At 42.0% G+C, this 24917-nt stretch overlaps 2 long non-coding RNA genes across 2 annotated transcripts in view; one reads left to right on the top strand and one right to left on the bottom strand.

Annotated features, from left to right (window-relative positions):
- The window catches only part of LOC117516130, a 199175-nt gene that overhangs the window by 124205 nt on the left and 50053 nt on the right, over positions 1-24917 (top strand). The window lies entirely within an intron of this gene.
- LOC117516129 lies at positions 520-23066 on the bottom strand. The gene is made up of 3 exons (XR_004562308.1): positions 22867-23066; positions 3122-3128; positions 520-532 (listed from the first exon to the last, which is right to left on the bottom strand). It is a non-coding gene; the product is annotated as an uncharacterized LOC117516129 (long non-coding RNA).

Genomic DNA, 24917 nt, shown 5'->3' with positions numbered 1-24917 from the left:
GATATTGAAATTAAAGAGCTTCAGGTAGTCTGAGATGTACAACTGTTCCTACCTCACAGCCTCTGTCTGATTGCTAGGTTGCATAGAGGTGGTATTCATGAGTGGACTTGAGTGCGAGAGACTTGCTGTCAGCTTCTTGGGAGTGGTAACCACATTGTGCACAGTGTCATGACTTAGGAATGTTATTGATGATAGGCGTTTTTACATGACAGCCTGAAGGCCAAGGGGAGGAGTGAAACAAATTATTCACATCCCAGATTTACCTGTTCTATTTCATAAGAACAGATGGCGTTACATGATGAAGGTTCAATCTTAATGATATTGTTTGAATGGCTGTTTGTTAGGGTGTTGACTTTTTTCAGTCATGTTTGATCATCAAAGGTTCAGGAATGCTTTCGGTTCAATTTCACCTTTTTTGCACCTTGCACTAGCGTTGTTAACATTCTGTGGGTTTATTTTTCAACTGTTAATTTTTTAACCAGTAAGTGATGTGAATTTGAGAAGAAAGACAACAGAGGTCAGAGGCATCACGCTGGAACACAGGCGTTAAATGTCAAGCTTGTCTGACTTGGTCAGAAGTTCAGCCATTCTGCATTCTTGACTAAAGGATAAAGCGGCCCTAATCCGCTTTACCAGGTAGCTAGAGTTGGCAGTGGAGTTAGGAATTCCTGCGGCATACCGATTTGGGGAAGTTGCTAGGGTTTGGATGGACAACTCCAACAACAATAGAGTCCCTCATTCAAAAACAAAAAAAAAAAAAAACGGTTTAAGTTCTGTGAGAAAGTCCACCACAGAGATAGATGCCATGTGGAATGTGACATGCTTAAAGGTCTTTTGATTCAGAGGCACTGGTCACCTTGAAATGTGGGGGGGAACATAGGCTGGGTGATTTAGGACATCTGAGTTTTGAGAGCTGGGGAAAGAAAGAATGAGAAAGTCGGGAATAAATGGGGAGGGCATGTGATTATCGAACTTGGGGATGTGTGTTCTTGATCTCGTGACGGCCAAGCCACAGTGTGCGTATCCAGCTAGGGCACACTATAGGAACAGCAGGCTCTACAGCAGCTTACCTGGCCATCAAACTGAGCCAATGACCTGTCAGCTTCACTCCCAATAGTGTGATGTCAGGGATCAGGATCAGCCTGACAAGACTGACTTCAGGCACACAGAAGGCAGCATCGAGCTCCTTTATTTGCCTTCATAATGCTGGCAAAGACTCAGGCCTCCACAGAGGTGGAGCAGCATTACTGACCTGTCCTGCTGCTCCTCTCAGGGCCCAGTGGATTAACCTTGAAAAGGCTTCGAGAGAAAAACCGTGGGTGAAATGCACGAGCCAGTCTTTGTCCCGTCTGTCTGCTGGACTGCGGAGCCCTGACTTTAGCCCTCGGTCGTCTAGGCTCGGTGAAACCCCTCAACAAAAGCCATTCATCTGCTGCACTGTACATGCCAACCAGCTGACATTCCTCTTCAGGAGTTGTTTTCTAAGCAGCATCTGTCTGTCTGTCTCTGAAATTACAAGTCTGTTAAGAGAACAATGGTTTCTGTGCAGCTGGGGATTTCTGTGTTTGCAGAGTAGATCTGATTAACCTTCTGCCTGCTTATTAGTGATCACCATACAGACGTGTTTTTGACTGTTTCAGTCACTGAGACACATGACGTGGTTTTTGTTTGTGCAAGAACTTTATGATTTACGTCTTTGTCAGCGTACTTATTGTTTCTCCAGTTCTATGTATGTGAATCTGAATTGGCTTCACACAAGACTCGTTACAACATTGTGAAAAGCATATGTAGAACCATTATAATGTACAGTAATTGTAATTTTTGCATAAATGCTTGCATAATTTCTCATTATTTCGAAGGATTCACCCCCAAAAGATACCTTGGGGGAGCTGGAATGTATCCTAGTTTACATATGTAGGATATACCTAGTGGCACTTAACCCGTCCTTAGGTGGTTAACCCAGTGCTTAACACTCACACTGCTATCATCTACTGTATGTCCAAGGCTCCATTCACTAAATAGTATTATCAGAATTTTTTAGGACTGTGGGAGGGCTCCCACAGACGTGGAGAAAAGACTGAAAACATATGTTTCATGTGCATGCAAGAAATCCTTTTCCTAAGGTGTATGGTAGGACTACTGAGATTACGGGTCTGATATCCTTTCAGGGTCACGTGTAAAAACATGCACAAACACCATTTCACTCGCAACTACACCTGCATGCTGAGTTACTAACAGTACGAGGACAGCATTTGTCAAATGTACAAAATAGTCAGTATCGTCTATTTAGTACCTTTCCCTTTATGAATATGCAATTACGGGTTTGTCCACCCAAATGCACAAAATCCTGGGAGGGAACATGCAAATAGGTGATGTTTGCTCAAGCAACATGATTTATCAAGGTCAAAAGGAATCGTCACGGATGCTGATACCATCTGTATTTTGCGAATTTGAAAACTTGTCATTAACATATTGCGCTTGACAGAGTGCCGTTTCAGACTGCCATTCCAGCACAGAGGCCCCACAAAAAACGACAACAAAAAAAATTAATTCTAAACTTTAGGCATATTTAACTTTGGATCATGCTTGTTTTTTTTTAAGAATAAATGTCTCCATGTGTAACAGGTAGATCACACAGAGACGCACATATTAGAGTCTCTGTGGGACATTGTGGCTCTGTGCACAGGATGCACAGCACATAAACACACTCCTGTGCCTACTATTACAACAAATAAACATAGGAAACAAAGAACTGTGCACAAAGCTGTCTCTGTGTGTTCTGCCAGTAGAACACACCAAAAGTATTCACCAGTTTGCTAAAATGCATTGGATGGAACAAGAATTACATTTCTCAAACAGGAGCTCGTGTTTCTTTTTTTTTTTAAATTGCCAGCACATGAACACGCTCAGTTATGTGGCAGAGTTCCAGCATAGCATAGTGACTCGTTGAATTTCATTCTGCCCTTTCAGTACTACACGCATGCAAAATCCTCATTTACATTTTGCTGTCTGTGTCTCATTAGCACTTGCTATCAACTGAGTATTTATTCTTTCTAAATCACCCACCTAATTGTGTCTACCATAACGCCTAAAAGTTTGGATTTCCCTTGCAATTTAGCACTCGTTATCTGGGATGTTTCTGTGAAGGCTCTCAGTTGTCCAGGTGGTTTCCATAGTAGAGAAGCTTGAATCTTCGACTGGACTGGGTTGCTTGATGCGGGACGTTTCGCTTCAAATCGCAGAAGCTTCCTCAGCTAAAATTCTTGCTCTGGTAATCTGACTTCTGTCTTAACCCTTGTAGAGAAGAACAAACACAAGCCACAAAAGCTGGAGTTTTAAACCTAACCAGGCCCCTCCTAAACCTGTTAACACCTTGAGACAGAAATTAGTTCACCCTAAGGACAGGATCCCTAGTTACAAACAGAGCAGTGTAGTAAATGGTAAATGGACTGCATTTATATAGCACTTTTTCATCTGCATCAGACGCTCAATGCGCATTGTGTCTTGTAGTGTATTCTTAGATGTCAGGAAAACTGTAACGAACACTACATAGGTGAGACTAAGCAGCCGTTACACAAAAGGCTATACCAGCACCGCAGAGAGGGAGCCAGTGGACCTCAGTCGGCAGTTCATCTCCACCATAAAGACACTAACCACACGTTTGAGGACAAGGAAGTTAAAATCTTAGCCAGAGAGAAGAAATGGTTTGAGAGAGGGGTGGAGGAGCCATTGTATGTCAAAAATAAATCAGTCTGAAAACACTTCAGGTAATGACCATGATATTTGTACTTTAGGCTTAAATTACAGATCTTAATTGATTAATTAACTAAAATCTGTAGCCTTTAAGAGCTGTAAGATCTGTATCTCAGATTTTGCATCTTCACAAGTCAGGTCTAAAAGATTCATGGTCCCAATTGGGCAATCTGTTATAGAAAAAAAATATTAAGAAACTTTCCATTATTGAGGACAAGGCCACAATTCCCACCCAGGAATTATCAAACCTTTGTTCTCAAGGTCCATCAGAAAGTGTGGATCATAGCTAAGGAATTGATGGAAAATTTGGATGCATCAGATATAAATATGACATCATCCATTTAAGAGCACTCCACCACCATGACCTACAAAGCTCTCGGCACTGATGAAGCCATTACTTCAAAATTGACTTTAAAAACAAAACGAGAAAGAACTTTACAGTCATTCACAAGAACAAAAGCCAAACTGTTTTTCATGTCATCATAGATTAATTGATGGAGAGCTTTTTAACCAAATGAGCGGTTGTTACTATAATAATATTATCTTTGACATGCCATCAGCATATCACTGATGATAAGTAAGTTAGTGAGTGCACACACAGGGAATTGATACATCTGTACAACAACACGTTTGTTTCTGATCAGGCTGACTGAATAGAAAAGGCGCCAAGATTAATCAAGCCTGGCTGTTAGCATGGTCTGGAGCAAGCTAGATACGCAGAAATTTTATTTCATTGATGTATCATATGATATTCATAAGTGCAACTCCTCCAAACCCAGTTGGTCGACTTTAATGAAACTTAACACAATGCTAGCACGCATGTGAGGATGTGCATGAAGAAAAATAATTCCAGTCTAACGTCTTCAAGAGAATAGAACTGGAGTGCTGTTTTTAACATGATACTGACTTTAAGTGCAACTCCTTCTAAACCACTTTATTGATTTCACTGAAACTTCACACGATTGCCGTACATCATGAAGGAAGATAATTCCAGCCCAAAAAAAGGTAATATTAACTTTATTTATTTATTTTTAATATACATTGTATTTGTAAAATTGCATGTGCAGAGGTTGACCAGTTTGTTAATTCAGGTATTTCATATCAACAGATTTACTACCAGCTACATAATACTACAATACTGAAGCAGTATCCTGGGTGAGAGATCTCCATTTCCCATTAATAAGGGATTCTGAATTGTTGGTCATATCCTCATTACGTAGTTTGTATGTTTTTTTTTTTTTTGTGGACTTCCAAGAAACACATGAAGAATCCTGGTTTGTGTGTGACTGACAGATATGGTTGGCAGACTGGAGTCCTACAACAAGAGCCTGGATGTTGACCTGGTGTCATTTCAAATCTTCCCTGATGTTTTTCACACTCACACACACCATCTCTGTCATGCTGTCACTGTGCGTCTGTGCCCAAAAACGTATGTGTGTTTAACACCGTGTCATCTATTCCCACACGGAGCACTCCGTTCCCACACGGTTAAAGAAACGCAGCCCAGAGGTCGATGGCCCATTTACAACCAGCTCACCGTTTCAGCGGCTGGAAATCCCCCTGTGCACAAAGAGGCCAGATATGATACCACAGCACTGCAGGCGAGGGAGGGAGCTTAGGACAGTATTGATACGACAAGCACTTTTGTCTGGGAAAATCCTTAAGGGAATGCAACCAATTGTTGTTAATTGTATAGTCTTAAATTCTATCCCAAGTGCTGATGATATGTGCTACTAGTTCTGAATTGGACTCACTGATGATCATTCCTTGTTCTTTGTTTTTCACCGTTGTTTCCGTTTTGGGGGATTGCACATATTTGTCAGTTGCGGTTGAATAAGTATTCCAAAGTTCATGTGTAATATCATATGTTTAAATCTCTGGGTCTTTCCTGCTTCACATTCATACATGTATCCTGCAGCCATCTGTGCACCACTTATATCTATTGATGCACTTCCACTGTCAAAATTCCCCATTGTCTTTTGTAGGAAGTTTTCACACTGACTGAGTGGCACTTCCTCTGTATTTAATGTTCTAGAAACCAAATCTTTTTTCATTGTTGGTAATGTAACATAAGTGAGAGACTGATCATCTTCAAGCCATTGTAGCACTAGTTAAAGTATCTTTGGGTCTTGCTCACGACTGGTGGTAAGATGGAACGTCGGTTCAGTAGACGAATGAAGGCTGTGTTTGAGCTCCCACAGATGATATACCGGACCATTGTGGTGAAGAAAGAGCTGAGCCAAAAGTTTATTTATGCTCCTGTCCTCACCTGTGGTCATGAACTTTGGGTAATGACCAAAAGAAGAAGGTCGTGGATACAAACTGCGAAAATGAGATTCTTCCTTCACGTATATCTGGGCTTACACTCAGAAACCCGATGACAGGCTCAAATATTCTAGAATGACTGTGATCGCTTCTTTGCATCAAAAGGAGCTAACCTGAGAGATGATTCAGGCATCTTGTAAGAAGGCCCTGTGGTCATCTCTTTTGGGAGGTCTTCCAGGCATTTCCAACTAGGAGGAGGCACAGGGAAGACCAGGATGGGATGTGTTCCTTGGTATACTGCCACCACAACCCATATCTGGATACAGTTGCTTGCAGAAGTATTCGGCCCCTTGGCGTTTCCCGTATTTTAATTTATTTATGCCATTTCAAATACAAAAAGTAAATCAAGATTCTCAATATAAAAATTAGGAAAATTGTTCCTTAAACTCAAACTGAAAACAAATCTCTACAACTTGATATAAATTAATAAAAAATATAAAGAATTTTCTTAAACAAACAAACAAAAAAAAAACAACAAAAAAGACCTGAAAGTTCAGCTACAGTTTGCCAGAAGGTACATCTGAAATGCAAACCTAGATTTGATGTTTTGGTGAAAGAAAATCGTCCTCGATACCACTTCATCATGAAGTGTATAACTGGTGATGCAAAATGCAAAACTTGCACTATGCACAATTTCTCCAATCACAACCAGAGAAGTCTATAACTTCTTCTGGGTTGTCTGAGTGTCTTGGTAGCTTTCCTCACTCATCTTCTTGCTCAGTCGGTCATTTTTGAAAACTGTCTGCTCCATTCAGATTTACCATAGATATAAATAAAATGCAAGACATATTCAGTGACTTGGAAATTTTCATGTATCCATCCCCTGACTTGTCTGAAGAAAACTGGCAATAAAGCTGATTATTTACAGGTATTATATCATAGAGGCTGATTACTTATGCAACTCATCATTTTGGCTTTTATATTTTTAATTAATTTATATCAAGTTGTAGAGATTTACTTTCAGTTTGAGCTTAAGGAATGTAATTTTCCAAATTTTTATATTGACAAACCTGATTTACTTTTTGTATTTGAAATGGCATAAATAAATTAAAATGCGTTAAATGCCAAGGGGACAAATACTTTTGCAACCAGTCAGAGGCAGAAAATGAATGGCTAAATGAATGAAGTCTTTCATTGATGAAAACTGACATCCATATTGATGTCTATTTGTGCTGTTGGGGAAAAAAAAAATTGCTCTGCCCTGGGGGGCGGGGGGGGCTCCATGTGTTTTCGTTTGTTTGATTGTTTGTTGTCTGTAAGACTAAATAAAAATGTTTTCAGGTTGATGGTAATGTTCTTTTAGATTTTATGAGTGTTTACTGGTGTCTTTCAGTGAAAGTCCCAGACACAAACAAAAGCTGCACTGGCTGCAGCCTCTCTCAGAGAAAGGCAGATCATGTGATATTCTCTGGCTTCTAGGATTGGCTGTGAGTGAAGGATCATCCAGAGGAAAGAAGGAAACTACAGCTGAGAAGTTGTAGTTTCAGAAAGTGGTCAAACAAAGTCTCTGTGACATTCTGTCTTTGAGTTTTGAGTAGAATTATGACAAAAGTAGACTGGACATGCCGCTGTGTCTGTGGACTCCAAATGGTTCAATTATTTTCCATGTGTAATTTTATTTCATATGCTTTTAACACTTTCTGTATTGTGAAAAAATTGTATGTTGGATGGAAACCCTTAATCTTTTCATTTCATTTGTTCATTTAGTTGTACACCTTGATAATCTGATCATGACATGCTGAATCTTTTTGGGAACCTCCATGTTTATGCATCAGCATTTTAAAAATTTCTGGGTGTATTTTTCAGGGTTTTAGAGTGAAAAAACCAAACCAAAGTTAAATTAACATAATAAAAGATAGGGGTTAGTGGTAGCTTCTGCTAAATGTTTTTGTGGTTTATTGGTTGAGGATCATGAGTGTTAGCAGTGAGCCGTAGCTTCAGCTTAGTGTTTTAGAAGTTTTGCGGTTTATCCTCAACATTAGAACAGTTAACTTTTCAGACAGCACATGAGGAGTTCACAAAGCTAACGTTTAAGTTAGCTCTGCCCACCACTGAGCCACAAGATGTGTGCTGTTCAAGCCTGGTGGTCCTTAAAAGATGGACGAAGGTGCGTTCCCAGTTAAACACTGTGATATGCGGAGAACAGACAGAAAGAACCCAGAACAGGAGAGTCGACTCGACAGAACTCTTTGACGCAGCCACAGAGACTGTGTTCTTCTGGGCAGTATAATCAAGCTCTCAGTAGGGCAACGTGGTTTGAATGCACTTGAGACGCAAAAGGGGGAGCGATGTACATGCCCACATGTATCTACTCACCACATCATATTTCTACAGCTATGAATGAGGCCCTCAGACAGACGGCTCCCAGTGCTGTCTGACAGTCAGAGCCAAAACCATTCACATGTCTTCAACACAATGCAGAGGAAAAAGTCTTTTTTTGGGTTTGCACCGAGCAGAACACGGGGAGGACAGTGTCTGTCTTCAGGCTGCAAGAACATAGACAACTAGAGAGGGAGGGAAAATGGGTCGCTTTTCTCCGAAATCTTGAGAGCTATTTCATATTTCCCTCAGTCCTTCATGTGGGCTTAAACTGTTTTTATACTGTTTGCAAAATTGTCTGCTGCAGAACTAGTTTTACTTTGACTTTTATTTGTCTGAGTGTTTGAAGGTTTAAACGTCACAACAATTTAGGCACATTTAAGTGGAAGGAATTGGCCTATACCAGAAACGATATTATATGGCTGTGACAGTAATCATACAAAAACAACAAAACAAAATGAGCATTGAATATTTTTCTTTGACAATGCAGGTTGAATGCAACACAACAGAATTTCGTCTCCATACATATATAATATTCCCAATCAAAATACATGACTTGCACCACCATACTTGCTGTAGTTTTAATTTTGAGAATAAAGAGCATAAATTTTTGAAATGATTGTGTAATGGTGTAATGTAATGTGTGTAATGGTTGGTGTCAAGTAAAGTGTCTGTTTCAAAGCATAAAACGGTGACTTTTTTGTATGGAAAAAAAATTGCTGCATAAATTAACGTTTACACAAAAAATTATGCGCTGTTATGATAAATACATGAAATTTTGTGATGCTTAACCTGTCAGCAGTGATGATACTTCATCACGTGCCGCAAGACAAACACTGGTGTCAATACTTAACACGAGCTGTGGAGCCTTGACACCAAATTGACATACCTGAAATGACACTTTCCCCAAACTAAGATTAAGTATCAGGTTTCTGCACTTGACTAGTTGCACATTTGCTCACCTTTGTTTGGTACAGAGCTTTCTAGTTATGAGCAGTACAAGTAATGTATTATGCAGGTTTGTGTGTTTTTTTTTTTTGTTTTTTTTTTGAGTGGTGATAGCTGTATGTAAATCAAGTTCCCTTCCCATCTATTGCGGCTATGCCCATATCTCTTTTCCAGAGCGAATAAACACTTAATATTCAGGACGTCCTATGGTAAAACTACTTTACTTCTTTGTGTAAAACTAATGCTGTCCAAGTCGGGCTTATGCTGCTTTCACATGTTGATGGTAGAAAACCCATCATACTGGCCGTTGTGGCATTGCTGTCATCTGCAGCAGCATATGGTGGGTGAATGCGTAAGATGATCATTTTTCATTGTTAATGAGACTAACGATAATTTGCTTAATTGAAAGATGCAACAGAGTTTTACCATTTTGCACAATGTTGTATTAAAGCAAGAACCTTTGGCTCTGATGGTTGCTTAAAAACTCCAATTTTTGTGATTCTGCAGCTCAGTTTCTTACAAATTACTCATGTTTAACAGATTAAAACTGAATGATTCTCTGCACTCTGTGCCTGAGGTTGTTGTTTTTTTTTTCATTAAATATAAATCATTTGGTTGGTCCTTGTAACTACAGTATAAATGTATTTGTAAACATCAACTTCCATCATGGTATACAGTTGCTGTACTCACCGCCAGTGGTGGCGAAATTTTCTGTTGTCCTCACTGAAGGCGATAGAACATCCTGTTTATTGCGGAATTAAGGTTGTAAAACAGAAAAAAAAACAAAAAAAAAACACAACAACCTGAAGTTATACTTTAGTATCACTTTACTCTTTTAGGTGTGAGTTTCCTCATCCAGACAGCTGTAGTCAGCTTTACTCCTCATCTTGTCTTCATCAAGATCATCTTCTTAAATGCACACATGCTCTGTGTCATTTATGATACTGTCACACTGTGTTGGATTGAAGAAACATATGAGTAAAAGATATGAAATTTTGATATCTTTTCATGTCCTTTTTTGTCATGTACAAATCCTTTGCTCATTCATTAAATGTGTTCCTGTCAGCTGATGTCCGGCAGAAAGCTTTGTGCATGCTCAAAACTTTGAACGGACATCAGATGGAGAGCTTCTGTGGTGGTTGCATGATTGTTTACAGTTTTGTTCTGTACTTATTCATTAGCTTGCCAGTGGATGTCCAGTAGACACTAGATGTATGCGTGTGTTATTTGTTCGTCTTCTGTTTGTGTCTGAAACCACAGCACAAATGCATTCACTGGTACTTCACTCATTCCATCAGAGCCCCAAATCCACTGGAGACTGATGGATTAAGTCACTTTTGCCACAGGATAAATTGTGAGTCCATTACTAATCAGTTTACTCAGTTCATCACACTGTGATTACACCTTCATCCGTCCACTTGAGTCACTATCTGGAGTGAGGAATCCGGTTGTTTAATGGGCAAAAAATATTGCAAGGACACCATGTAGCAAGGTGGGCTAGAGCAAGGTACTATTTCGGTTAACATTGTCTGTGGACTCTGCTTGAGGAAGACGGTGGGCAGCCACAGAGGGAGGATGCATGAAGGACTGAGGACATCACATGACCTGCCTTCTTATTCAGAGGGTCCTCTGTCCCTTTTTTAAATGTTGAGCTTATGGTAGTCACACTCAGAAACATGTGCAAAGGAAGGAGCAGGGGGTGGAGATGCTGGGCTGGTGATGGTTATGTAATAGTGCTTTCCCTAACAGGAGCTGTGTTCTCTTAAAGACAAAGTAGAGTAAAATGAAGTTGGAAAATCAAAATGCTTTAAAAATAGCAGGGGAAGAGTTGATGTCAGGGCTTGGACTTTTTTTTTATTTTGTATTCACGAACAAACCCTTTTGTCTTGCTATAATGATGCCACGGGCTAACAATAGCTGCTTTTAGGAAAGGGTGGGATGACACGATGAGAGAAAGGGAATGTCGTCTTTGGACGTTTTAGAAATAGAGATGTAAAAACGGAAATATTTGTATGGAATAGAGCTTGCTTAGAAACAAGAGCCTGGAAAATGTGTTGAAGTATCTTCACAAGATCAGTCTCGAGTCCACATGACCCTTAAACTGTATGGTATGTTTGTAACAATGAATTTCAAATTTTTCTTTCTCTTATGTGTTCATACATATGTTGTAAATATTTCCCAGAAAGACTTGAGTTTGTGAACTCTGGTTGTACCACAAGGCCACGCAATGGCCGTGCATGCACACACACACACACACACACACACGCACTAAAATGGCAGGGGAATCAATTTAATTTACAGGAAATGTCTTGTTTTAGATTTACTGGTACACAAGGCCTCGTGGCTGCATCCTCCCAACTGTCATAGGCCCTAAAGGGCCCCTTTCGTTGTGAATCCCTTAGAGAGCACGACAGGCATCATCTCAAGTTGGTGTCGTACGAGGTCTCTTAGATAATAAACCGACCCTTTTATTTTTTTTTTAACTATATGGATTTGAATGACATGCGATTACACCAATCATGCTTGAACCCTCGTGCGCATGCGTGAGTTTTTTCACGCGTGTCGGTGACGTCATTTCCCTGTGGGCAGGCCTTGAGTGAGATGTGGTCCCGCCCTCTCGGCTGAATTCCTTTGTTTCACACGCTGCTCGAGACGGCGCGCGTTGCTTTATCAAAATTTTTTCTGGACCTGTGAGGAATATCCGAGTGGACACTATTCGAGAAATTAAGCTGGTTTTCTGTGAAAAGTTTAACGGCTGATGAGAGATTATGGGGTGTTTCTGTCAGTGTAAGGACTTCCCACGGAGCGGGACATCCTGCAGCGCTTCCAGGCGCTGTCGTCGGCCTGTTTAGAGCTGAAAACATCCTAATTTAAGGCTTAATTCACCCAGGACATCGTGAGAGAACAGAGAAGATTCAGAAGAGGCCGGCATGAGGAATTTATGCGGACATTCCACTGTTTAAGGACATTTTTTTAATGAAAGACGTGCGCGCAAATTCGCCGAGTTGTTTCCGTGACGACTCGGCAAATCTGTGTGCGCCGCGACAGGAAAAACACCTCCGTGTTGAAAACCATTTGTAGAATTCAGGCGGCTTTTAATGGCTTTCAACAAGTGAGTAACTAAGAAATTGTTTAACAGCTTGGGCATGTTCCAACTTGCCCGTTAAGATTTCCAACGGAGGTGTTTTTCCTGCCGCGACCCCCCGCGGTCGGGTCCAGCCCGACATGCGACTCTGCCCGCACGTTCTTTCATTACAAAATGACCGTTAACAATGGAATGTCCGAATAAACTCCTCATGCCGACTTCTTCTGAAAGTTCTCTGTTCTCTGACGACTTACTGCGTCAACAGAGCCTGAAATGTGGAAGTTTTCAACTTGAAACGGCGAGACGCTGCCGCCTCGAAGCGCAGATCACCATCAGGCGCCGTGGACCGTCCTTAAAGCGACACTACCAGACCAAAATCTCTCATCAGCCATTAAAATTTTTACCGAAAACCAGCTGAATTTATTGAATGGTGTCCACTCAGTTGTGCCTTACAGTTTTGAAAAAAATTTTATCAAACAAAGCAACGGTCTCTGAGCCATTCCTAAACAATGAAAAAAATCGACGAGCGGGTGGACGACTCCTCACTCAAAGACTGCCCACAGGCGAATGACGTAACCGACAGGCGTGAAAAAACTCTCGCATGCCCACGAGGGTTCAAGCATGTCTGATGTAATCACACGTGATTCAAATCCATATGGTTTTTGAAAAAATAATAAGGTCGGATACTTTTCTAATAGACCTCGTATATATTGTAGTATATTGTATAGTATTGTAGTATATTATAAATACTGTAGTAATACGGGTTAGAAATCCTCTCTGATGTCAGGCCGTTATCCAACAGAATAATCTGTAAGAATGAACTTTTTCCACTGATATCTCTCATATGGAGATTTTAAAGCTCCAGTATGTCGGATTTAGTGTCATCGACTGGTGAAGCTGCAAACTGTGTGATGCTGTTGCCACTCAGGATTTTGTTTCCCTTCATGTTTTGGTTTCTTTGGCGATAGGTATTCATTGCACTGCCAATTACAAGCAGTAGACAGTGTAAAGAAGTTGCTCTTGCCAATGGTTACACGTTTTTCTGTAGTCTTAAAGCCACTATGCAAAATGCGAAAGACAAAGTAAGAATGTCCCTTTTGTTCTAGGATAAAATAAGATATTCCTTTATTAGTCCTGCATGGGGATATTTGCAGTGTCACAGCAGAAGTGGTAAGAAAATTGTGCAACAGTAAAATGCAAAAATAAAGGGCAAACACAAATTCCTATACATGGCAGTTCAAGAGAATGAAACCTGGAGAAATATTTCGTACATTGTATATGTGACACAAAGACAGTATATGCAGTGGGTAGGGTGAGTCCAGTAACGCAAGATTTAATTTAAAAAAAATTGCAGTTTATTGACTTAGGATATACATAAATAATACAATAATACTCGCCTAAACTGTCATCATATAAACCGGATATTCACATTCACAAAAACAAAAGTCCCAGTGCTTTTTTTTTTCCCATGTAATAAACACCATATGTAAGGGATTTGTAGAATGGATTTTCACTCACATCGGACAGAACATTCCGCCCCATCGTAATGCACAACTATTAAAAACCCCTCATATATATTGGACAGAGCAGTCTGGGTGTGCCCAGTAACAGAGGTACAAAATGAAGTTCAGCATTGACATTCGCTGATTTGAGGAAAGTGGGTACCATATTTCTTTGATTAAAGACCGGCCATTTATTTTTTTCATACCGTGCTCAGACACGGGACCTAAACAAGGCAGGCCGTAATTCACGACTGGTGATAATTAACAAAATGCTGCTTGTTTTGTGAACTGTAATATGGTGTTAGGTTTCACACATATCCCTGGCTGTGGTGAACCAGACTGCTTTTGATCAGAGCCCTCTGCATGGCTGCGAATGCTCCCCGTAGCCTGACACGGACCTGCTAAACAACTGAGACTGTAAAAGGCTGTGACTTGTCACTTTTACGTTTTCACTTCTTCCTCTCCCGTCATATTTAAAAACATTTTGCAGTGCACACACTGATTACATTTTGATCATGGATCAAATACGTTTGGCAGAAAAGTCCACAAATATGATCAACTTTACAACATGGAGTTGGAAAAAGACACTCAAATGACCCGCAATTCATGGAGGGAAATTGTACGTATCGTATTGTTTGTTTGAAAGCTGATGATTGAATAAAGAAGTGGAGCTCGTTGACGGACAAATTAATCCAGATAAAGCCACTGTTCCTGTGGCAAATTGCATTAAGACATGATGGAGAACTTTAACAGAGTCATGTGCACATCGATGTCATTGCATGGCCACAGAGTTGCAGAAGCATCAATCAGGCCTAAGGATTTTAAGGTACCACTCTGCAGCAGACTTACAAAAAAGAGTGACTCAAGCAAATATAATATTTTTAATGCACATAATGTCCGGCGCTTGTTTGAGGCGGGTGTTTATTTTTTCAGACGAAGTTTTGACCCGATCATTGAGGCAGGTCCCGATTGAAGGTCAGGCTTTGAATCAAGGAAATGCATAAGCCTAATTGGTGCTGGGGAATCCATGTAGATCGCTCGGTACCTCCTGACTGTAAGTAATCCTTTACGTACATATAACTGATTTTGTCTGTTTTATACATATAAGAGATTTCAATTTTAACATTCAAAATTCGCTGGTCCGCCTGAATCCATTATATGCAAGTTTAACTGTATACGCTTACTAGGAGTGCTGGCTGTACAATCTAACAGCAGCACAATCAACAACAAGCTGCAACACGGCAGCCTCTGTGAGGAGATAGGAAGTGATCATTCTAAGCTTATGAAAACACATTGATTCATTCAGGTAATTATACACTAATTCGTTGGCAGAGGTAATAACCTACAATTTTTCATATATCCTTATGATATTTATACTGACGATTCATATCCTAATAGGCAAGAACTAATTCAGTTCTCAAGGTCATAGGTCAAACATCAAAGAGAGAATCTTGGAAAATTGGAAAAAAAATCCCTATCTTTAACATTGAACGAATTTTCAAAAATTCAGAACAGTCAAAAAAGATCAAATTTCGTTCATATTTTAGAGCATTATGTAGAATAGTTTCCTTTACTGACTTATAAAGTTTGATCTGGATCTTATCCAGATTACAGATTTTGTGGATATTTAAATTTGACATTGAAAACGCCTTGGGGCAACTGTTTGTTGTGATTTGGCGCTATATAAAAAATTGATTGATTGATTGATTGATTGATTGATTGAAAACTCTATTTAATGTATATTTTACAGTATATCTTAATCAAACGTGTCCCAATCACTCTCATATTTGAAAGTGAGGTGCAGACTGGCACTCACCATCTCAAAGTTAAATCTGGATCTCATCCAGAGTGTGGATTTTCTTGACATTTGAATTTAATATCGAAAAGCTAATTTGGTATACATTTTGCATTATATCTCAATAAAAAGTGCCTCAGCCACTCTCATTTGTGATAATGAGGTGCAAACTCGCACGCTTAATGAATAGACTACAGTAAGTTTAATCCACATCTGATCCGTATTGCAGATTTAGTGGATATTTGATTTTGATCTATGTTTTGTATTATATTTTAGCTTATGGAAAGCCACTTCTAACAGGACTTTGACCTTGAAAATGTTTTCCAAATTAAAAATTTGTGGAATTGGAAACCAATGTTGGCGGAAGTTTGTGCTCTATGAGTGCGGTGCTCTAGTTCATGCTGTGTTCCATTTCTGCTAATAAATGCCCCTGAATTCGACACACTGTGGTTTTAAAGTGTTTTTCTTTTTTTGAGTAGAGTGGGTGGTGTTGGGGTGGCGCTGGGTGGGGGGCTTTTGAGTTATCTTGGATGGTTTGCAAATTACAGTAACATTTAGGCTTTGAATGGGGGGCAATTAGACCTACAACAACACAGCAGCCGGCATGAGCTTTGCAGTATCCGCTCAGACGGCTGCACAAACAAACAACAAGGTCGTAATAAATGCTTGGAGCGCGACGTGCGTCATGTGTGGGCCACTGCACTGAGTACATGCACTCACACCCACACATGTGGATAATGCACGTTGTACCTAACAGAATACATGCACGTGCACACACAGGCACATGCTTGCAACACTTGCCTTCTCAGACATCGGGGGCCCCCGTTAGCCTCACATGTGCACCCACGCATTCCTGTTGCTGCGCTCATCTTACCGACTGCTCTGCCTCAGCCACTGAGCCAGCTGGTGATAACAACACTTCCTGCTTGCGCCCCTCTCGTGTTTAGCTGTTGTACTCGTACCATCTGTAGCAACTGCCTGGGCCTGAAGCGTCATGTTACCCGCACAACTGGAGAGCTGAGATCCTGTGGACCCATAATTCTGAGTTTCCAGGGGTGTATTCAGCAGTCTCACACCAGTTAGTGAAATACACAAAATGTGTTTCTAAATTATAACTCTTTTAGTAATGTTGCTGCACACTAACACACAGTACAGCGTTTTGATGAACCTTGGACTTTTGCATGTTCTTCTTGGGTCTGCTTGGTTTCTGTTGTCAAGTGCAATAAGGAACCAAAAGGGATGCGTTACTAATTTTGCACTAGTGCACTAAATGAGGCCCACCCACACTGTTGTGTACAGAATACAGCCAGTTTTTGTCCTTGGTTTCTGCTTCACCAGTTATCTTTTTGAATTTACCGTTCCACCTTAAAAGTAACTTTTAACAAGGCTGCTGGTATTTTATTAAAATAATACGACTAATAGTTACAAACATTCAAGCCCTGTTTATTGTCATTGGATGCCCGTATAATTTCAGAAGGCAATTCACATTTACATTCATTCATTCATTCATCTTCATCCGCTTTTCCGGGTTCGGGTCGCGGGGGCAACAGCTCCAGCAAGGGACCCCAGACTTCCCGTTCCCGTGCCACATTGACCACCTCTGACTGGGGGATCCCGAGGCATTCCTAGGCCAGTGTGACGATATAATCTCTCCACCAAGTCCTGGGTCTTCCAAGTCAGATGGACATGCCTGGAACACTTCCCTTGGGAGACGCCTAGGAGGCATCCTTACCAGATGCCCAAACCACCTCAGCTGGCTCCTTTCAACACAAAGGAACAGCGATTCTATTCCAAGCTCCCCACAGATGACTGAACTTCTCAACCTATCTCTAAGGGAGACACCAGCCACCCTCCCGAGGAAGCCAATTTTGGCTGCTTGTACCCGCAGTCTAGTTCTTTCGGTCATGACCTAACCCTCATGACTATAGGTGAGAGTAGAAAGGATGACGGACCAGTAGATCGAGAGCTTCGCCTTTTGGCTCAGCTCCCATTTCGTCACAACAGTACGGTAGAGCAAATGCAACACCGCCCCTGCTGCACCGATTCTCCGGCCAATCTCGTGCGCCATCATCCCCTCACTTGTGAACAAGACCCCAAGGTACTTGAACTCTTTCACTTGGGGCAAGACCACATTCCCTACCCAGAGTAGGCAATCCATCAGTTTCCTGCTGAGAAAAATGGCCTCAGATTTAGAGGTGCTGATCCTCATCCCAGCCGCTTCACATTCGGCTGCGAACTGATCCAGTGAGTGTTGGAGGTCACTGGCCAATGAAGCCAACAGGACCACATCATCTGCAAAAAGCAGTGATGAGACCCTGAGCCCACCAAACTGGCATTTACTGTTGTAAAGACCAAAGATGCCATGACTCCTGGACACCCACCACCCACCCACCACAATCACTCCTCCAGCCTTCATCCCCCAATGGACTGTGTGTGTGGGGGGGGGGGGGGGGGTTGATGAGCTAAAGGATTTGGAAGCAGTATTACAGACATTATCAAAAGCTCCCCCCAAAAAACTGACTGACAAGCAGTAGTCAAAGGATTTGGAAGCAGTATTACAGACATTATCAAAAGCTCCCCCCAAAAAACTGACTGACAAGCAGTAGTCAAAATTTGAACAAGCACCTCAGAATATTGGAATGCTCCATTAATGTAACCTGAATCAGACACAATAAGCTGCTGATGCCTTGATGTAACATAGCAATACTGGGGGATCCTAACGGATAAATAACAGCAAGTTTTCTTAAAATCTTTCTTCATTAAGTTAATCGGAAAAGACCCTATTGAGATTAAAAATCTTCTGAACAACATGAGCAACATACGGTTTTTCTCTTCCAAAAAACACATAAATCTATAGAGTGCCAAGCAGGAGAGTTTTAATTTTGAGGCTTTACATGTGACCTGTAGCAGTCTCTATGTCAATGAAAACTTTCTCCAATCAGAAGCAAATATTTAATGGAAATGCTGCTCTGCTGAGCGAGGGATGGTGGTGAGGTGGTGGAAGGAGGACAAGAAAGCAGAGAGAGAGGGCACGAGCAGCATGCGGCTGGACGGCATCCTTGGGAAAGTTTGCAGCTCACTCTCCCACTCTATGGATCTTAGTTGGGGACAAATACCACATGCAGCTGAGAGGAAGCCTGCCTGAGTGTGCAGCGCCACAAGCACACAGGAATGTTTCACTTCAAATGGAAAATGTTCACAGCTGTTAGTTAGGCTATCTCTCTTCATCTTTTTCTCCATCTCATCTATCTCTCTCGTTCTCGGCTGCTGCAGTGCTTTGCTCCTTTCCCGTGTGCCGGCAATGGTTCTGCTGTTCATAATAACAGTTGGCCACCCCGGGAACGTAAACTGATATTTATTGTCTTCTCCTCCAACTGAGGTTTCTATCATGTGGGTGCCCAACACCAAAAGTTCAGCTGTGTGTGGGTGTGTATGTGCGTGAGTGTGTGTCCAAACACAGTAACACAGCTGACATCGTGAGGACACCAGAGCCAAAAAGAAAAATCACAACAAGAGCAGCACCACCGGTCCATCCCCACTTCAAAATATTGGAGTCTGGTTTGGCTGGAGATAGGTTGGATCTCAACAGTTTTAGCTCCATGGTGTTCTGTTAGCTGGTGGTTATGCATTCCTGCATCACACAAGAGAGAGAGAGTGTGTGTGTGTGTGCGTGTGCATGCGCAAGTATACAGATTGTTAATGGCCAAACAGACAGGTGTGAGCTGTAGCTAGAGTGCGTCATCGTTACTAGGAAAACATGATTGCGATCAAACTTGATTTGGATAAACAGGTATATGTTTTCACGGACTTGCCAGCTTTTCACGTGTAGAGCAGTCCTAGCATGTGTCCCAGTGTCACCGACCGAATGGTCCCCCCCAAAAAAATCGGTCCACCCTGCCTTCATTGCGCATGCATCATTTCTTGAAGGCTACTAAGATAAGAATGACAATTTTGATATTTCCAACATTTAGATCGGAAATATCAAAACTGTTATTCTTACGTTAGTAGCCATTTGTCTACATTCCATTTGACTGCACGCACTGGGACGTTTCAATATTTCCAAAATTTAGATCCATTTACACACAACTCAGCCGCATGGGTTGTGCAGCCAGTACATTCTGAGTGCTAGTCCCAAGCCCGGATAAATGGGGAGGTAGAGTAGAGTAGAGTACTTTTATTAATCCCGAAGGAAATTAAGGTGTCTGTCAGCTTACATAAATATATAAATACACAAACATACACAAAGACCTAATACACTATAACCTATATACCTCTATCACTATAACCTTCTGTGTGGTGTTAAAGAGCTGGATGGCCCTGGGGACAAAAGACTTCCATAGTCTGTCTGTCCGGCAGGGAATGGCACGGAGTCTGTAGCTGAACAGGCTCCTCTGGTTGGCCAGAAACTGGTGCAGGGAGTGTCTGTCATTTTCAAGTATGGGGTCCAGTCTGCTCAGGGTCCTCTTCTCAGCTGTTGTAGTGAGAGCCTCCAGTTCCATGCCCACCACAGACCCAGCCTTCCTCACCAGCCTGTCTAGGCGTCCAGCATCCCTCTTCCTAATGCTACCACCCCAGCAGGCAATAGCATAGGACAGTACACTAGCCATGACAGACTGGTAGAACATCAGCAGGAGTCTGCTGCAGACATTGAAGGATCTCAGCTTCCTGAGGAAGTAGAGCCTGCTCTGTCCTTTCCTGTAGAGTGCTTCTGAATTAGCAGCCCAGTCCAGTTTATTGTCCAGGTGTACCCCTAGGTACTTGTAGGTGCAGACTGTCTCCATTGTCTCCCCCTCGATAGAGACAGGCACCAGTGGTGGGGTCGTCCTCCTGAAGTCAACCACCAACTCCTTGGTTTTGGTGACATTCAGCTGCAACTGGATGTTCCGGCACCATCTGACAAAGTTCTCCACCAGTCCCCTGTACTCTCCTTCCTGACCATCCGCGATGCACCCCACGATAGCAGTGTCATCAGAGAACTTTTGCATGTGGCAGGTCTTCGTGTTGTAACTGAAGTCGGAGGTATACAAGGTGAACAACACTGGGGAGAGCACCGTTCCTTGTGGCGCTCCCGTGCTGCTGACCAGTCTGAGATGTATATATATAGGTAGAAGGAGGCGTAGCTTTAACCTTAAACTTTTGTCAAATCTCAGCCACATGTGGTGTGCAGCCAGTACACTCTGAGTGCCATTCCCAAGCCCAGATAAATGAGTAAGGTTGTGTCAGGCAGGGCATACGATGTAAAACAAGCCACCCCAACCATGCAGAGTACAAATCAAATGTCCATACCGGATTGGTCAATGCCCGGGTTAATAATGACCACCACTGGTCACCCAAAAGGGTGCTGACAGAAATTGGGCTACTGCTGGGTGAAGAAAAAAAACATGAGGAAAATGTGCCCACAGACAGCGGGAGAACAGGAAAACTAGAAGGGTGGAAGTGAGATTTGGGGCATTGAATGTTGGCAGTATGACTGTTAAAGGGAGAGAGCTGGCTGATATGATGGACAGGAGAAAGGTAGACATATTTTGTGTGCAAAAGACAAAGTAGAAGGGAAGTAAGAGCAGGAGAATAGGTGGTGGGTTCAAGTTGTTGTATCATAGTGTGGAAGAGAAATGGTTTTGGTGGTCATTTTAAAGGAAGAGTTTTTTAAGAGGGTGTTGGAGGTTAAGCAAGTGTCCGACAGGGAGATGAGTGTGAAGTTGGAAATTGAAGGGGTGGTGATGAACATCATCAGTGCATATGCACCACAGGTAGGTTGCAAAATGAAGGAGAAAGAAGATCTTTGGAGTGAGTTAGATGAGGTGGCGGAGGTGTCTACTTCACTCCTTTACTTCTTACAGAAGTATTTTCTTTTATTGTTGTTTATGCACCAATGACACCAGATCAAATTCCTTGTATGTGAGGACTTACTTGCCAATAAATTTGATTCTGTGAGTGCCCAAGCATGAAAGAGTGGTGATTGGAGCAGACTTCAATGGGCATGTTGGTGAAGGGAACAGAGGTTATGAGGAAGTCATGGCTAGATATGATATCAAGGACTGGAATGTGAAAGGACAGATGGTAGTTGATTTTTAGTGGAAATGGCTGTGGTGAATACCTACTTTAAGAAAAGGGAGGAGCACAGGGTTACAGATAAGAGTGGAGGACAGGTGCACACAGATAGACTACGTTCTTTGTAGGAGATGCAAGGTGGTGGCAGGAGAGAGTGTAGCTAGACAGCATAGGATGGTGGTTTGTAGGATGACTTTAGAGGTGAAGAAGAAGAAGGGAGTGAGAGCTCAATAAATGATCAGATGGTGGAAGCTGAAGGAGGAAGACTGTTGTGTGAAATTAAGTGAGCAGGTGAGAGAAGCACTGGATGGAGGGGAAGCAATTTTGGACAACTGGAAAAGTACTGCATACATGGTAAGGGAGACAGCTAGGAAGGTACTGGGTGTGACATCTGGACAGCAGAAGGAAGATAAGGAGACTTGGTGGTGGAACAAAGATATCCAGGAAAGCATAAGGAGAAAGAGGTTGGCAAAAGTTTTTGGCTAATTGGAGAGATAAATAAAGTCGACAACAGTACAAGGAGATGTGGTGTAAGGTGAAAAGAGAACTGGCAGAAGCTAAGGAAAAGGCATATTGTAAGCTGTACAAGAGGTTGAATAGTAAGGAAGGAGAGAAGGACTTGTACCGATTGAGCAGACAAAAGGACAGAGCTGGAAAGGATGTGCAGCAGGTTAGGGGGGGTAAAAGATGCAGATGGTAATGTGCTGACAAGTGAGGACAGTATGTTGAGAAGGTGAAGGGAATATTTTGAGGAGCTGATGAATTAACAAAATTAGAGAGAAAAAAGGCTGGTTGCTGTGGAGAGAGCAAATCAGGCAGTGCGAGAGATTAGTAAGGATGAAGTGAGGGCAGCTATGAAGAGGATGAAGAGTGGAAAGGCAGTTGGTCCAGATGACATTCCAGTGGAGGCATGGAAATGTCTAGGATAGATGGCAGTGGAGTTTCTAACCACACTGTTTAATAAAATCTTAGAAAGTGAAAGGATGCCTGAGGAGTCGAAACAAAGTGTGTTGGTCCCTATTTTTAAGAATAAGAGTGATGTGCAGAGCTGCTGTAACTACAGAGACATACAGTTTATCAGCCACCACATGAAGTTATGGGAAAGAGTAGTAAAAGCTAGGCTTATAAAACTGTGATCTGTGAGCAGAAATATGGTTTCATACTGGGAAAGAGCACTACGGATGCAATGTTTGCTCTGAGAATACTGATGGAGAAGTATAGAGAAGGCCAGAAGGAGTTACATTGTGTGTTTGTGGATTTAGAGAAAGCTTATGACAGGGTGCGAAGAGTTGAGGTATTGCATGAGGAAGTCTGGTGTGGCAGAGAAGTATGTGAGGGTAGCGCAGGACATATACAAGGATAGTGTGACAGCTGTGAAATGCGCAGTAGGAATGTCAGACTCATTCAAAGTGGAGGTGGAATAACACCAAGCATCAGATCTGAGTCCTTTCTTCTTTGCAGTCGTGATGGACAGGTTGACAGATGAGATCAGACAGGAGTCTCCATGGACTATCATGTTAGCAGATGACATTGTAATCTGTAGTGAGAGTAGAGAGCAGGTTTAGTCTAGCCTAGAGAGGTGGAGATATGCTCTGGAGAGAAGGGGAATGAAAGTCAGTCGGAGCCAGATTGAGTACCTGTGTGTGAATGAAAGGTGCCCAGTGGAATAGTGCAGTTACAAGGAGTAGAAGTGGTGAAAGTAGATGAGTTTAAATACTTGGGGTCAACTGTCAGAAGTAATGGAGAGCGTGGTAGAGAGGTGAAGAAGAGAGTACAGTCAGAGTGGAGGGCATGGAGAAAGGTGACAGGAGTGATTTGTGGCCGAAGGATGTCTACAGTAGTGAAGGGGAATATTTATAAGGCAATAGTGAGACCAGCTATGTTGTATGATCTAGAGAAGGTGCCACTAACCAAAAGACACGAGGCAGAGCTGGAAGTGGCAGAGCTGAAGATGTAATTCTCTTTTGGAGTGACGAGAATGGACAGGATTAGCAATGAACAAATTAGAGGGACAACTCAGGTGGGACGGTTTGGAGACAGTCAGAGAGGTGAGATTTAGATGGTTTGGACTTGTGCAGAGGAGGCACCCAGGGTATATAGGGAGAAGGATGCTGATGATGGAACAACCAGGCAGGGGGAGAAGAGGGAGTCCAAAGAGGAAGTTTACAGATGTGCTGAGGGAGAACATGCAGGTGGCTGGTGTGACAGTGAAGAGGATCTACTGCTGCTGCATGTGCACGTCAAACTATTATGAATGCAGCCTGTTTAAAAACGCCTGGAGAAACAGCTTGGTGCAGGCTCATTAGTGACCATCATTGAAGTAGTAATTTTGAAAAGTGTGAGTGTAAGAAATACAGCTGCGTCTTCAGACAGCCTGTAAAAACAGCATCATGGAGAGGTCAAGCTGCATGTTCACAGCACCAGCAGTAAATGGTTTAAACAGCATCATGCTCTGGTACAGAGTGCACACTCCACACACATCTAGAACCAAAATTCAACAGACTCTCAAAAAATTGAGACTGGGGTGAAGTGTCCATTGTGTCTTCTCTGTACGGAGCATACCGATCTGAGTGGCGTACTCAATGCATGTGCACAGCTGTGAGCTGGTGGAAATCCTATTGCTCCTGAAAATATTGTATTCCCGACTTTTATCAAGCATCTGCACGGCAGATCCACTCATCTGAATGAACGCTGAGCCATCACTGCGGAATGAATGACAAGCAGTTTCATGAACTGATGTTGCAATGTTCGTTTCACTCTCTCGTTTCACCATTTTGCTTGCTCAGAAGGATGTCACCCCCCGACAAATGCTGATAAACAAAGAGTTCAACATGTTCTGAAAATGCACTCGTTGACTCGGCGAGCGAGAAGTTCAAGAAGCTGTAAAGTCCTTCAGCGACGACTGATTGTGACCATGTGTGCATTTGGTCTAACAATCATGAATCCTCGTTGAGTTGTTGTATTCCATGTCAAAATAGGAGACATGTCCTTTAAAGGGGATTTGTCTCGTACAAATCAGTTGTAACAAAACAAAGTGAAACCTGTCATTTAAGGTGTATGTGTCACAGAGTTTTAGTCTTATGTGCCTTCCTGTGTTCTGTTCACAATCTGCAGACTTACCTTGTCCCAAAAGTGTAAA

This window comes from Thalassophryne amazonica, chromosome 8 (genome assembly GCF_902500255.1).
Source record: "Thalassophryne amazonica chromosome 8, fThaAma1.1, whole genome shotgun sequence".
Classification (NCBI taxonomy): Eukaryota; Metazoa; Chordata; class Actinopteri; order Batrachoidiformes; family Batrachoididae; genus Thalassophryne; species Thalassophryne amazonica.
Note: the sequence above shows the minus strand (reverse complement) of the source record. Positions and strands in the feature narration are given on the sequence as shown.